The sequence below is a fragment of the Gallus gallus genome, chromosome 3 (genome assembly GCF_016699485.2).
Source record: "Gallus gallus isolate bGalGal1 chromosome 3, bGalGal1.mat.broiler.GRCg7b, whole genome shotgun sequence".
Classification (NCBI taxonomy): Eukaryota; Metazoa; Chordata; class Aves; order Galliformes; family Phasianidae; genus Gallus; species Gallus gallus.
The window spans coordinates 21514747-21528700 of NC_052534.1; the positions used below are offsets into that span (position 1 = coordinate 21514747).

General features: G+C 41.9%; 1 protein-coding gene and 1 long non-coding RNA gene across 2 annotated transcripts in view; one reads left to right on the plus strand and one right to left on the minus strand.

Moving 5' to 3' along the window:
* The first annotated feature begins 8854 nt into the window (after window positions 1–8854).
* Window positions 8855–13954, plus strand: part of TMEM206 (transmembrane protein 206) — a 118533-nt gene continuing 113433 nt past the window's right edge. The window contains exon 1 of the mRNA XM_046939651.1: window positions 8855–9475. The gene's annotated coding sequence lies outside the window, so the exon portion shown is untranslated. The remainder of the gene's footprint in view (window positions 9476–13954) is intronic.
* LOC121110255 lies at window positions 9187–13138 on the minus strand. The gene is made up of 3 exons (XR_005858520.2): window positions 13085–13138; window positions 12320–12446; window positions 9187–9320 (listed from the first exon to the last, which is right to left on the minus strand). It is a non-coding gene; the product is annotated as an uncharacterized LOC121110255 (long non-coding RNA).

Genomic DNA, 13954 nt, shown 5'->3' on the forward strand with positions numbered 1-13954 from the left:
CACAGGAAGGAAGCATGTCTGATAAGCAGGAGAAGCAGTGGGTTTACTTACTGTTACAGAGACTAATGATACTCTCTTAACAGGAAGACTAGGAGTTGTCAGTAAACGTTCAGTTGCTGTCAAGTGGTCACTGGAGAAACATTTTGCATTTACACACATCATCTGGTGTGGGTACCCATCTGCAAAGGAGTGAAAGAATTTGGATTATTTAATTGCAGATACGTGGGTTCTACACTGATTTCACTGGAAGTAGGAACAGTCCTACAGCTGCCCCAGAGGACACGTGGCACTAAGTTTAGTAACTCAGGTAATATTTAACTAAAGAACTGTTAAAGACTAACTTAAAGTGGGTAACTGTTAATAAGGAAGCCATTGTAGAGATCATTCTTGAAACTGCATTCTCCTTTTCTGCTACTTACTCAGTTTCGTTGTTGTTGTTGTTGTTTTCCCTAGATAGTTGCTATGGAAAAAATCCATAAGAATTTAGTAGAATTTTAAACTATGACATCAAAAGTAAGAGCTTGCCTAGTCTGGAAATAGCTGGCACAGCTTTTGCAAATACTCTGTTCTCTAGTAGATATGTGTTCATTCTGCTCTAAGGGTATCGTTATAGTTCTCTTTGGAAGTGGATTAGCTAAACCACAAATGGCTCTCTTGATATAGAATGAAAAAGTTCACCTGGAGAGTTGGTACAGAATGACTACTATGCTTCAATTTCACATCTTTTCTTATCCTTAAGCAGCTTCTACAATAGCCAAATAGAAAGTGATACCCTTTATAGGAGCTTTTGTTTTAAGTCTACATTAGAAGAGTTGTGTATACATTTGGTAAGTTCTATAGATTGCCATTATAGCTTTTTATACTCGTTTAGGTACTGTCCAGTTAAGTCTGCTACAGATTGTTTGTCTCAAAACTCAGTTCTGGATAGATGTGTCTAGTGGGTCAAAAAGGAAGTTAAGTGACAACCTACATATGTCGTAATGGGGTTATTTCTTTACATGCATATTTGTGTTCTTTAAGAGAGAAACTTCCATATAACCGTGCAAGAGCCTGATGAAACCCCACTGGGAATTCTGCATATATTTCTGCTACACCATGATAAAGAAAGGTGAATCAAAACTAATATAAGTACATAGAAGAGCTGCTAGGAAAAAAAAAAAAGATAATGACTTTTTTTTTTTAATTTGTTTCAGGTTGTTAGGCAAATAAAGTCTGAGAAATAGTAGGATTGTTGTCTATGTAATTATCATGAAATAAAGAAGATGGCAGGGAAAGAAGTATTGTAGATAAGTGATGGGGTTTGTAGAAAACTAAATAGGAGTAATTTGTACATATTTTTGAGCTACGTATCTTCAGAAGTTTCAGCTTATAAGAAGGAGGTTCAGGAATAGCTTTCCACCAGAAATAGTGTGTGAGCAATGCCACAGGTAAACAGGTACACCTGCAACTTGTTTTAGGATGAAACCTGACTCTTTGATGTGAGATCAGTGGAGAATTCTGGTGATCTAAAATATTTCCTCCCATTCCACGTACTTATTTTCTTTAGAAAAGATCTGAAGTTGTTCTTAAAAAGTTAGATATTCAGTAATAAATAAATAAATAAAGACAAATAAACAGAACAAACAAACCCAAGCAATCCCTGAGGTTCCTGTATCTCACCTCATTACCCAGCAGCTCATTTAGCCAAGAGAGCGAACACAGGTGTTACGTTTTGTCAGCAGAAGCAGTATCTCTTGTCAAAGTAAAGAACCGATTAAAGTAGGAAAAGAGCAGAAAAGAGAGAGAATTTTTCTTCAGTGTTTCCACTGAGCAGTTCCAGAACAATCAGAAAACTCTTCACAGAAAAGCAGCAACATAAAATAAAAACAGGAATGTGGGAAATTTCCCAAACTGTTTAGTTGTTTAAAAGCTGAGTTACTCCAGCTTTAGGAATACGCGTTTGACAGAAGATTGCAGGAAATTTTTGTTTCTCTCACATGCAGTTCATTGATTAAATATATAAACAGGATGTCTATAAGGGCAGAAAGTTTTAAAACAGGATTTGATACTAAGCAAGAGAGCTGCTAGTTCCCTTTTAGCTATTTGAGTTTCATCTTTGCTTATCAGAGCTGTTTTAAGGCACAGTAATTTCCAAGCGCACTATTAGGTTGTGAGGTAAATAACCTCTAGAGATGAATTTATTATTTTTTTTTACTGTAAATGACAATAGTACACATGGCTAGAAATTTCCCTTGTAAATTCTGATCATCCCATTTGTTTTCTAAGTTCCAGTATGGACTCAGGACCAATTCCGCCAGTGCATTAAGAAGATACGTGCTTATGCCTTTCTAGAACACGATCCATCAGCTGTGTGTAAGGGCTTGGTTAACATCCAAGAGCTGTAGAATTTGAAAGAGCCCTTCTGATCAAACAGGTGAAGTGAAGAAACTACTTATATATTCCTTTTATGAGAACAAAAGCCCAGTTCTCAAGGTTAATAAAATACTGACAGAGCCTGCTTTGGTATGGGCCATTGTCCGGTTGGTTGTTCCACAATTCTCCAGTCTGGAGTTTCAGGTATCACAGGGAATCTTCAAGAGTCAGTGAGATCAGCCCAGGCAGAGCAGCTTGCAGCTGAGTTAAGTATGAACAGAGGTACAGGTGACTGAGAGTTGTTAACATGAAGCTACATGGTAACTCCAGCTTTTCATTGGCTGTTCTAAATGACACTCACGTGTGAATACACCTGTATTTTTTATTGCTCTGTTAAGAAACCGTGTGATCAAAGCACTTTCTCCATGAATTGTTGGATTACCAAATTTTATATCAGTCCCCTATATTGTAATATTCTACTTAATTCATATGAAAAACTATTTCTACAGTATTTCACTAACTGGTTTTGCATCACTGTTCCTTTCCATGTTTTCTTTACATTTCCAACTAGAAATGGTCACTATCTCTAAAATTCAGGAAACAATGCATAATTATCCAAAAACAGGTAATTGCTTTTATTTCAAGTTGTAACTTCTATAATGGTTAAGAAAAATGAAATTATTTTACCCTTCAAGCATCAGCTATACACGTTAAAAGAAAATATGTATAATGGGTTTTCATTTTCAATTTCACTTTTAGTACAGTATCTGACATCAGATTCTATGGAGACTGTTATCTGTCTTGTTTTCTTGATTTGCTCTCACAAACTGGAAGAATATATGATTATAAATGACAACACAAGGACATCAAACTGTTGAATGATTTCTTGATAAAAATCCCATTACACAATCTGCATACTTGTTTCATACCAGAGCAGTAGGGCTTCAATAATCTATCCCAAGTCAATATGCAGAATCTGTCTGTTCTTCATAGAATCACAGAACAGTTTGTGTTGGAAGGCTCCTCAAAGCCCACCCATCCCTAATCCCAGCCATGGGCAGGGCTGCCCCCCCAGGGCCCCATCCAACCTGGCCTTGTGCGCCTGCAGGGATGGGGCACCACAGCTTCTCTGGGCAGCTGTGCCAGGGCCTCACTGCCCTCTGAGTATAGAAATTCCTCCTAATATCTAATCCTAATTTTCTGTCTTTTAGTGTAGAAATGTTACTTTTTTGTTCAATCATTACGCGTCCTGATAAAAGCCCCCCTCCTTCCCAGCTTTTCTGGAAGCCTGCTTTAGCTACTGGAAGGTTGCTATAAGGTCTCCCTGAGGCCTTTGCTTCTCCAGGCTGAATAATCCCAACTCCACCTCCAATTAACATTCCGATTTTCCTAATAATAATAGTAACTTTCTGCATCACTTCTGACATTTTCCAAATGCTATTGAATGAACTAATATTTTTCACTGGGCTCTATCATACACCATGAGTTACACGGCTGTTGATTATCACGTAACATGTACGTCTCTCCAGCACCATGTGCTTTACCTACTAACCATGTGAGCCCTTCAGGGCAGAGGCATTTCTTACAATGAATAGTCAATTCAGGGAAATGTTCCAGTACTTTTCTGGTCTTTCCACGCCCTGATACACTTGATTAAAACTCCTCTGCTATTACGTATACTTTATCATGCAATATGACGGCTGTGGGAACACCAGCCTGTATCGCGCAGCCTGCGATGGTTGGTTCTGTGTAAGCCCTACCTTGTGGCACCTGATGCCTGTGCACGCTCCTTTTAGTTTTCCTTATTATCCCCTCACAGTGCATAGCACCTCCTTGTATGTGGCTTGGGTTGGAGTATTTGAGTTGCAATAATTCAGCGTAATTTCCTTTTAACTTCAGTGACATCTTCTTAACTACATAAGAATTGTGTCATTGCACATAGAAAGTGCATGTTTCCTCACCTTAGCTCTGCACTTGCTTGGAACCCATTCAGCACTGAGTTCAGCGAGAGTTCAGCCACATGGCACACAAAAAGGGCAGACCATGGTCCACGGCATCATATGTACAATGATTACAACATGTTTAAAAAATGTGTCCAGTCCTGCAGCATGTTCAAGAAACTTGGCACATTTACACGGTGCTCTACATAGCCAGAATCTACTGCTTTGTAGTCTGAAAGATTATGCCTTAACGTGAGAAATGAGAAATAAAATTTTCTGCTTCAGGGTTCATTTTTGTTGTATAGCAGCTAGGTTCCTGAATCTATCTGTACTCTCTAAAATGTTTTTATAGCAAGTCATGCTTGCCAATGCAATATTAAATGGTCTCCAAACACCGTTTTAGCTGACTTGCCATGTTCTCTTCACCATACCTCACTTCGTAATTACTGCCTCCCACTGCCAATAACTCATGCCCTCCAGAAGGCCCTGTTTAAGAGTGAGTAATAAAATACTGAGAGATTAATATTAGGTTGATGACAGATCATTTAATGCAACTTTTAGCAAAACTCCCCAGTGTCTGGGAAATTGGCAGGATGCTGTTGATGGCTGCTTTCTGATGTCATTCCATTAGCAACCAAGGGTTAGGGCTCTCAGGTTATTCTCAAGTTTAATGGAACGGGTTTCTCTTTAATCTTCAGTCCTCTCAGGGAATTGTATGAAGTGTGTTTTATTCACATATATTTGGCATGAAAGTGGGTCTTCCTAGATTACAGAACAAGATTTGTGTCACCGTCACAGTATTGTAGTTAGTAAATTTAAATATTTTCACTTAGTGTGCGCTAACACTTCCAGAGAGAGCAAAAGAGCCTCACACGCATGGATCCAAGTTGATGCTCTGAAATTGCGTTGCATAGATTAGGTTTTCTACATGTCCTATGGGAAATTCTGAATGGTTGCCTACGTTGCCAAGCACTTGGATTAACTGCCTTACTGATTGCAAAACTGTAATCTCAACAACTCAACTCAAATAATAAAACATCACACCTGTTTCTTTCCCTGTACCAACCAAACACCTTTATGCACTCCTGATGATACAAAAGAGTTTTCAAAGTGATTGCAGGTGATGCTTATCTCATTTACAAGCTGATTTCAATTCGGATGTTCAAGCAGGTTCCAGCTGACTAAGGGCAATGATAAATTGGCTCTGGTAAATTCATCAGCCGCAGTTTAAGACACAGCTACTCCTTTGCTGTTGGTTACCAGTAGTTATAGAAGGGGATACGTACACCAGCTTGTCCTACTTCAGTTCACACTCAACTGCTTTGGTTCCTTTGAAATGTTTTAAGAAATTGCATGATGCTTGCTTGCCTTTTACTAACAATAGAGTCAAAGAGTAAGAAATACCAATTTTAAACCTGGGAGAAATGCTGGAATGAAACCCTCTCCTTTAAGTCAGTGGGGCTTGCCATCCTTAACTGCCTCTCTGCTGGAATTTCAAGCGAGAAGTTCAGCTCCTGTTCAGCACAGGGAAGGGAAATGGCAGATGATACAGATACCCAGGGATAAAAATAAGCATTGGTTGTCCCTGAAATCAGATGATGCTAGAAATTTCATGCTAGATTAGCCCTATGTGAATATATCTTCTGGATGCGTAGCTGTAACATGAAAAGACACCAAAAGCAAATCTCTGATTGAGAGAGTGGGTATTCATAACATTTTCTGGGTGTCTATGTCAATCGAAGCAAGCCTTATCTGCCCACCCCTAGCTGCTCCTTCTCCCATATTGCTATCTTTCCAAGGATGCCAACGCAGTGTTTCTAGGTTTTGTAAGAAGCAGGGCAACTGGTTGAAAAGTAACCTTGAAGGAAGAGGGAGCCTTTTGTGAGCACTGTTTGTCTGATCCTGTTTACAGAACAACTTGACAAAAGGCAAGAATGACGCAGTTGAAGGGGGAGAACTTGCCATGCCAGCGAGACAAGAGCGGCTGGTGGCAGGAGAATGCCTTGAATCAGTAGGTTGTGCTTCCCACCAAACGCTGTGTGTCACAGACCACCTTTGGCCTCATTTTGTATCTAATATTTGTATACATAAATGGGACAGATAGTCTGTCATTTGATATCTGCCTGCACATCTTAGCTGCCTTGTTACTGCGCGTTAGTAATAGCTGAACTCTTCGACATTAATAGGCAAATGCTTTCTAAATTGACCGCTTTCAAGCAGATGAGGAAGATTTGCCAGTTACCCAGAATTACGCTCTTATTGGTCATAATTTCTCTGGAGCATTATTGAATCAGATGTAATAAACTGAAAAGATTCCCCTCCCCCCCATTCTCCTTTGGGAATAAACAAAGTAGAGAGAACTTTGTAAGAATTTGACTGATTTTAAAGTTCATCTGTAATTAGAATAATCACTTTTTTATTTTGTATATGGATGTATTTTTGTACTATCTTCATAAGTATTTTGTGAACCACTGGGTGACATAAATGTCTATTTTTAAATAAATATATGCTTTCAAGAGAACGCAGTGTATATGCTATAGACCATTTTCACCTCTATCTTGGTACATGCTAAGGCATTACTGGTTGATACTCAGTAGGATATTGCTCTTCATGATTGCTGTTTTCAGTATTTAAAAACCCTAAACTAGCCTTTGCAGTAGGGTGAATGTGGTACTACCTAACACTTCTGAATCCTGTGAATCATGGAGGATTGGCAGTCCACCCATGCATTAATTCACTCTGAAGTAAGACTTGCCATCACCAGTGGAATAAACTGAGCACTAGTTGTAGCTTCCTTGTGTTGTTTTTCTTTCGGGAGGAGCTGAATAACATACAGTAGTGGAAAAATAATGTCTTACATGGCATCTGATGTACAGAACAGAGGTTCCCAGCCAATGAGGCAAGACTTACAGGCAAGGAATGCATCTGTGACATTGAGGAATGTGCTCCACAGGACTCCTCTGAGAACTGGAAGGCATTAACAGTTTCCTCAGGTGAGGTTCATCTTCCCAGAAATAAAATACTAAAACTGTTAGGAAGTTTAAGAGAGAAATTGCACTTGATGTAAATTGCATTCTGCTTCCAGTTGAGAGAGAATGAATTGAGCCTAACACCTTCCAGAAGTGCTTACTGATTGTGTTACCAAGTTTATGTCCATACTTTCTAAAAGAAGTTGCCAGAAGTTTCAGTTCTATAGCAGAACTAGCAGAGTAAATTGTCTACAATCAGTGATCAAACTGTTCCTGAAGCTGCCTCCAAATCTTTCTCACCAAAGTGGCTGCAGACAGCTGGTGTGATTTGTTACACATACTCTCTCCTGAGCTGCTTACTTTATAAATCTTTATAAATTACTTAAACTGTTTGCTGTGTGCATGTGTAAACCTGAAAGCATGCATGTGCAGCACAATGCCATGTAAAATAAATAATGTCTTATGAAAAGCAAACCTGATGAGTTGGCAGGCCATGAGATAGCTATTCCTTCTGAGAAGCAGAGCAGATTGTCACCCAGGACTATACTAGAACAGTGCTGGTAGGGAAACCACATGATGGTGCAGCATTTTCACCATTATGACTTAGGCAAGAGTGATGTGCTGCAATCCTCTTGTGCCATAAGTCAGTGCTTGCTAAAACGGCTGCGAGGACTTGAGTCAGTCCTTCTGCTTGTGCACTGTGAGCATGCACAAAAATGTTGATTCAGATTTCTCTGGTAATTCACTCAGCGCTCACGCTCCTTTCATTCAGTGTTAGCATATACCAATACCCAGCTATGATTTGAAATGCTCAGTACTGCACAACGAGAGGACGCAGATGCCCAGAGAAGCTGTGGTGCCCCATCCCTGTAGGTGCTCAAAGCCAGGTTGGATGGGGCCCTGGGCAGCTGAGCTGGGGGGGCAGCCCTGCCCACGGCTGGGATTGGGACTGGGTGGGCTTTAAAGTCCCTTCTAACCAAAGCCATCCTGTGATCCTACAAGTGACCACGGTGTATTTATTACTCGTGCAGCAGCAGAGGCTGAAGGCACAAACCCCGTGCACCCCGGGGCCCGTGGCTGCTGTTATCTATGCATCCTGCTTTCACGAGGGCGGGCTGCTGGGCTATACCTGGAAGCCATCAGAAAATCCCAGTGACCATATTTTGTTACTCATGAAATACAATCTATAAATTGCCTTCAGGGACTCTCCATCCAGATAACCAGTGGGTTCAGAATTTTCATTTACAGGATCTCAGCTTGCCGAAATCAGGGGAAGTCCCTGTCACATACCATAACGCCGCATAAGTCCGAAGTGCCTGGAAGTTACACGACAAGCCACGCTGACTCGCATGTACGCTCCGCGTCCCCGCCGGGACGCGCGGGGCAGGCTTTGTGCACGAGCCTCACGCCTGGCCTCAGGGAGGCACGGCCGCCTCAGCTGGGCAGAGCTGGAGCCCATTGAGAGGCACAGAGCGGCCGCGGGAGTGCGTTCTCCTCACGCGCGCCCGCCGGCGCCGTAACTACCACAGCCACTAACGGCCGCTGCGCGCCTCGTCCCGCCCTTCAGCCGCGGAGGCGGAGAGGCCCGGCCGGGGGCGCGCGGCGGCCGCGCAGCCGGAGCCACAGCGTCCTCTGGCGGCACGAGCCCGCCCGCGCGCGGAAAGTGAAAGGCTGGCCGTTGAACTCTGGAAAAGGCTGAAGGAGCAGGCGGGTGCCTCTGGAGCAGAAGGAAAGGCCCGCCTAAGGCCACCGCGGGGAGCCCCGCTGCAGGCCACAGAGCTCGGGCCGAGGAAACCAGGCTTTTATTGCTGGGTAAAAATAGAACGTGTGCAGACCGCTCTCCAGGCTGCTCGGTTGGGTTTATGGCTATTGGGAACATGTCGGGATGCAATGAGCCGGCTCTGACAGTGCCGTCCATAAACCCACCGCTGTTCTAAGAGAAATCATCCATCATCCCGGTACAAATCCCAGCAGCCGTGGTGTGACTGGCTTCGGTGACTGCTGGGTGCTGGCTTGTCATTAAAGGGCCCAACTCGGAACAGTTTGCTTACATGCAGTCCTGTTTCAAATTAACAAGAGTCACATCAAGATGATGCAAGAGAGATTTATAGTCTAATGCAAGAAATACGTACCAATCTTGCACAAACCATGTGTAGCAATTGCATCATTCTGGCACCAGTAACAGTACGTTCGCTGACACGCCGCTGAGTGAAGGTAAGAAGCAAAAGATGTGATGTTGCAAGGACTGTGCTTGCTGGGAGGGAAAGACTCCATCCGCTGGGGCAGGCAGTGCCAACGCACTGTCCGAGTGTCAGTCAGTGGGGAGGAGTGGAGGCAGTGAGTAAAGTGCATCCGAAAGCTTGTTTCACTTCTGCTTGGTGCTGCTTGCTAGCAGCCAGCACATAGCTGGTTACTGCCTTTGGGCTGCTCAGCAGAGCTGCTCTGGGGGCAGTTTGAGTGAGAAACATGTTCTGGAAATACCACATTTCATCGAAGGAGACAGTGAATAGAAACCTTGCATTCGGGCTCTTATTTCTTACTGTCTGTACTAGAAGACGTGAAATACCCCATGGTTTTGTGATTTGTTGTTGGGTTACTCACAGCACGCTCGTGGTTCTTGTTGGAAGTGCTCTGCACAGATGCGAACTAAGAGGTCTCGGTATGAGCTGGACCTTTCTCCTTCTGAGCAATCAAATTACATACAAGAACTGAACCACTCATTAGAGGACTGGCAGAAGTCTAGATTGCATGCATTGAATTCTGCCCTTTGTTATACCTGCTGGGATCAGCCATTGGTTTCATTCATGCTACAGTCTCTGCTATTAAGAGGAAAAATCTTAGTTGTTCGTGTTGCCTCTAAAAATATCTGATTGTGTATGTTCTTCCCTTCTTTTTGCCCAGGGTCCTAATATTTCCTTTCATTATCTTCATCCCTAGGGATGGTGACAGTCTTTCTTAGAAAATTCAAAAGAGATGCAAGAAACTGCTTTCTTCCACAGCCCACATGTACTTATCTATGATTTATCAGAAATGCGAGTAATTGGGGGAAAAGCTCTCTCTGAATTTCTGGGAATGGCAATACCTAAGGGATCCCCCAAATGATATTTCTCTCTCTTTCTATTTTCCTATCATATTTTGTCTGCAGGTGGCACTGGCAGTTATCTCCATTTCTAACAAAAAAAAAGCTGAAGATTATTTTTTCCTCTGTGTGAAATAATCACATGGCTTTTTGGCACAGTTTCCCTCTTTGCCAGCTCAGGACAGTAGCATGTAAACCCCTGAACCAAACTACAATTTCTTGTATCGTTCTTTCTAACAAGTATTGCTGGCATGCCCGTGAAATGGATGTTTATAATCATTTGCTTTATTTTTACTCTGGTAAAGTAATGTTCTGTGTTTTGCACTATTAAATACACGGAGAATTTTGACAGTAGAGCCAAAGAGAATCTCTTACCTTTCTTTATGAATGAATGTGAGTATTTTATGAAAAAATCAAACCACGTTTCTTGAATGGATTTCTCACTTTCAATCTATGATTTTGGCTTGCTAGTTGTCTGTGTGACCTTCTAAAAGTTTACAGGTACAAGGAGGTTTCTGATATCTTTTAGTGAGAAAATTATACCTACCTATGTAAGGTGAACCAAAAAGCTGGATATCCAGGTTAAAGTCTGGTCCCAAACTGACTGAAAAGCTGAAGGGCACAACTTTGCCTTTATCTGTTTCTTAGCAAAGTGATGAAGGATGAGGTAAAGGAGGTGTTTGGTTGGTTCCAGGGCTCAAGAAACCGACCTCAGGCTCCAAGTGCTGCTTCCTCCTTGCGAGGCCTTGCGTTATGGGGATTTGTTCATCTACACCCAGTCGAACATGGTTACGCTGTGCTCAGGATGTACTGAGAATTAAAACGGGTATTGTAAAAGAGAGCAGCTTATTTCAGTACAGAGAGGTTGGAACAAACGTTTGCTTATGCCTTTTTTTTTTCATTAATAGATTTTGTTTTCTATTCAAAGGAAAAGAATTTTCACTCTTAGTAATGAAATGGTCCACCTAACAGCAATACGTGGAATACTGTAGATCTCCCAGCGAGTGCCATGGGTTGGACTGACTTCCCATCTATTTAAAAATGTGATCCCAAAAAAAGCAGATAAAAAAAAATCTCTCTCATCCCCACTCATAAATCAGGAGCTGCAACACTCCTTTGTATCCTGCCTGGCTTTCCAAGATGGGATTTTAGCACTTCAGAAAAGTGCCACGATTTTGTATTTGTACACTGTGCGGTGGTAAAAGAAAGCTACAAATTCATTTGTGGTTTCTAAGCACTGCTTATTACAATACATATTAAGCCAAGTTTAACAAGGACTTAAATCGTGGTGTAAGTTTCTGATGGTGTGCAGATTATTCCTAAAAGAGGAACATGTGATAAAATGCAGCGAGTTGAGCTAATTCAGTGCTCAGCAAGCATGCCAAAGAAAAGCAATGGAGATGCTTAAGAGAAAGAAGTGTGGGAAGATGATCTATACATTTGGGGAGAACTGGTAAATCTTAAACTCTCCTGTAAGTTGCTCATGTCATCACGGGCTGGGGATCAGGTGCTTTGGAGTAGTTGCCATTAGTGATGTGCTCGGCCTCCCTGCTATGGAGAAGCTATGGAGCACACAGTGTGTGCAGCAGCACTGGTGAGAATGGTTGAGTTTGAATGAGCTGGAAATGCTCTGGGTTGTGCTGGGAGTCTTGGGATCCACTGGAAAGAGATTCCATTGAGAGCTGTGCCTGGGGGTTTGTGCTTTGAGGGGGCATGGGAAGGGCAAGGGTAGGAGGGGGATAGGGTAGGAGTTAGGATAAGGCTAGAACTGAAAAAGAGCAAGAGTTGGGGAACTGTTGTTTCCAAATTTCTCTTACCCTTTACTGTAATACTTTCACACTGTTAATCCAGAAAGAAAAAAAATGAAAGGAAAATACTTTATATCCCGCTTGGCTTTCAATTTTGTTATACTAGAAGAACTGCTGTGACACACTTGGTGCATGAGAATATTTGTCTTTCAGTTTAAAACTGTAGCTTACCTGTTGATGTGGGTAGATGAATATCATTGAGAGCTTGTGGCTTTCCGCCGTAAGGCAGATAGTGCTATCTTCCTTTTTGCAAGCCAGTGCATATGAAGTTGCACAGGTCACTTTGCCCAGCACCTCTCTGTGAACAGTTTATATTACCTGTGAGCTGATTCTCATCTTACACTTTCTGAAGAATAATCACTGAAGTGAATGTTTCTTTTGGACACCAGGATTATAGGTTGTGCCACTATTTAGTCACTTTAATTTTGACCCATATGTGTTTTGGAGATGGATATTTGCCCACTCTGCTTCTAAATCTGGCTCGTTGCACTCTTACTAAGTAAGTCTGGAAGGGACAGAAAGAGACCTCCCTCTAAAATTTAATCCAGATCACATGCATCGTATGGCACAGAACAAGAACCACAGAGTCCTCTGCCAGTCCTAGATCTTATAAAATCTAAACACACCAGTAATCACGGAGTCTATTTTTAAATGTTTACCATGACTCTCAAAGGCACATACGCATTTAACATCTGTATCTTTTTAAAGTGTTATTTATTCTAATATACCACATCTCTGGCAGTAATTTTGTGCTAATTGCTCAGAACATGCTGTCCTTTGGGAGGTTATAAATTTAAGTATGACACTTACTGTGTTTTTTCAAATTTACACATATTGAATATTTAACCAACTCAAGATCACTGGGAGCTCGAGGTGCCTGCCTATTTCACTCCAAAAGTATGGATTTATTTCCATGAGTCAGAGAAGTAGAATTACCTTTTCCTGAGGTTGGAGTGATCTGTCTTTCCATGTAAGATGCTACTATGGTAATGTCGGTTGTGTTACTAGGGTGACCTAAAAACACTAACTGAATGTCTTACACAGAATTCATTTTAAAAGAAACTGAGCATTACCTTCTGTTCCCTCACTAATGCATATGGTTGTCCACATTTAGAAATACTTATTAGTTCTTGAATTTTAGTTACTTGAAGTTAGACCCCCGAAGGATTTAAGCACCACTGAAGTCATCACAATTCCAGCTCTCTGCTGCCTAAGCCTTTGCTTCTGTTCACCTAGGCTTGCACAGACATCGGGTTCCACCATCCGTGGTTGTGCAGACCCATAGCTCTCGCCATGTGCCCTGAGCAGGACTCTGCTTTGCTATCTGACAGGATCTGACGTGGCGTTCATGCTGAGTGTGCATACATGTGGCAGCTGTGTATGTATTTAGAAGGCTCACTCTCAAATGTTCCTTCCATGATGGCTGTACAGATTGCAGTTGGCAGAGGCTGGGCTGGGGACACAGTACGTTCTCTTTAGAACCACAGAGTTCTTTATCAAGATAGCAGGGTTTTTTTTTTTTGGTAGGGTATTTTCTCCAGACCTTGGGACATTAATACCTCTCTTTCATTCACATGCAAAGAACCAGTACGCTAATGCTTTCCTACTTAAGGAACAGCCTGAATTGCCAGACATAACTGGATATCCTCTCAGCAGCTAGGACACTGACTATATAGGTATATGCCTGTGAATAAGAGAGCTGAGGTTTGGCAAAAAGAACAGAGACCTATGGTGTATGTCTCTGAATATACAGGGGGAAGGGGTCAGTTATGAAGGAACATAACTTTGTCTGTATCTGTGCTTGCG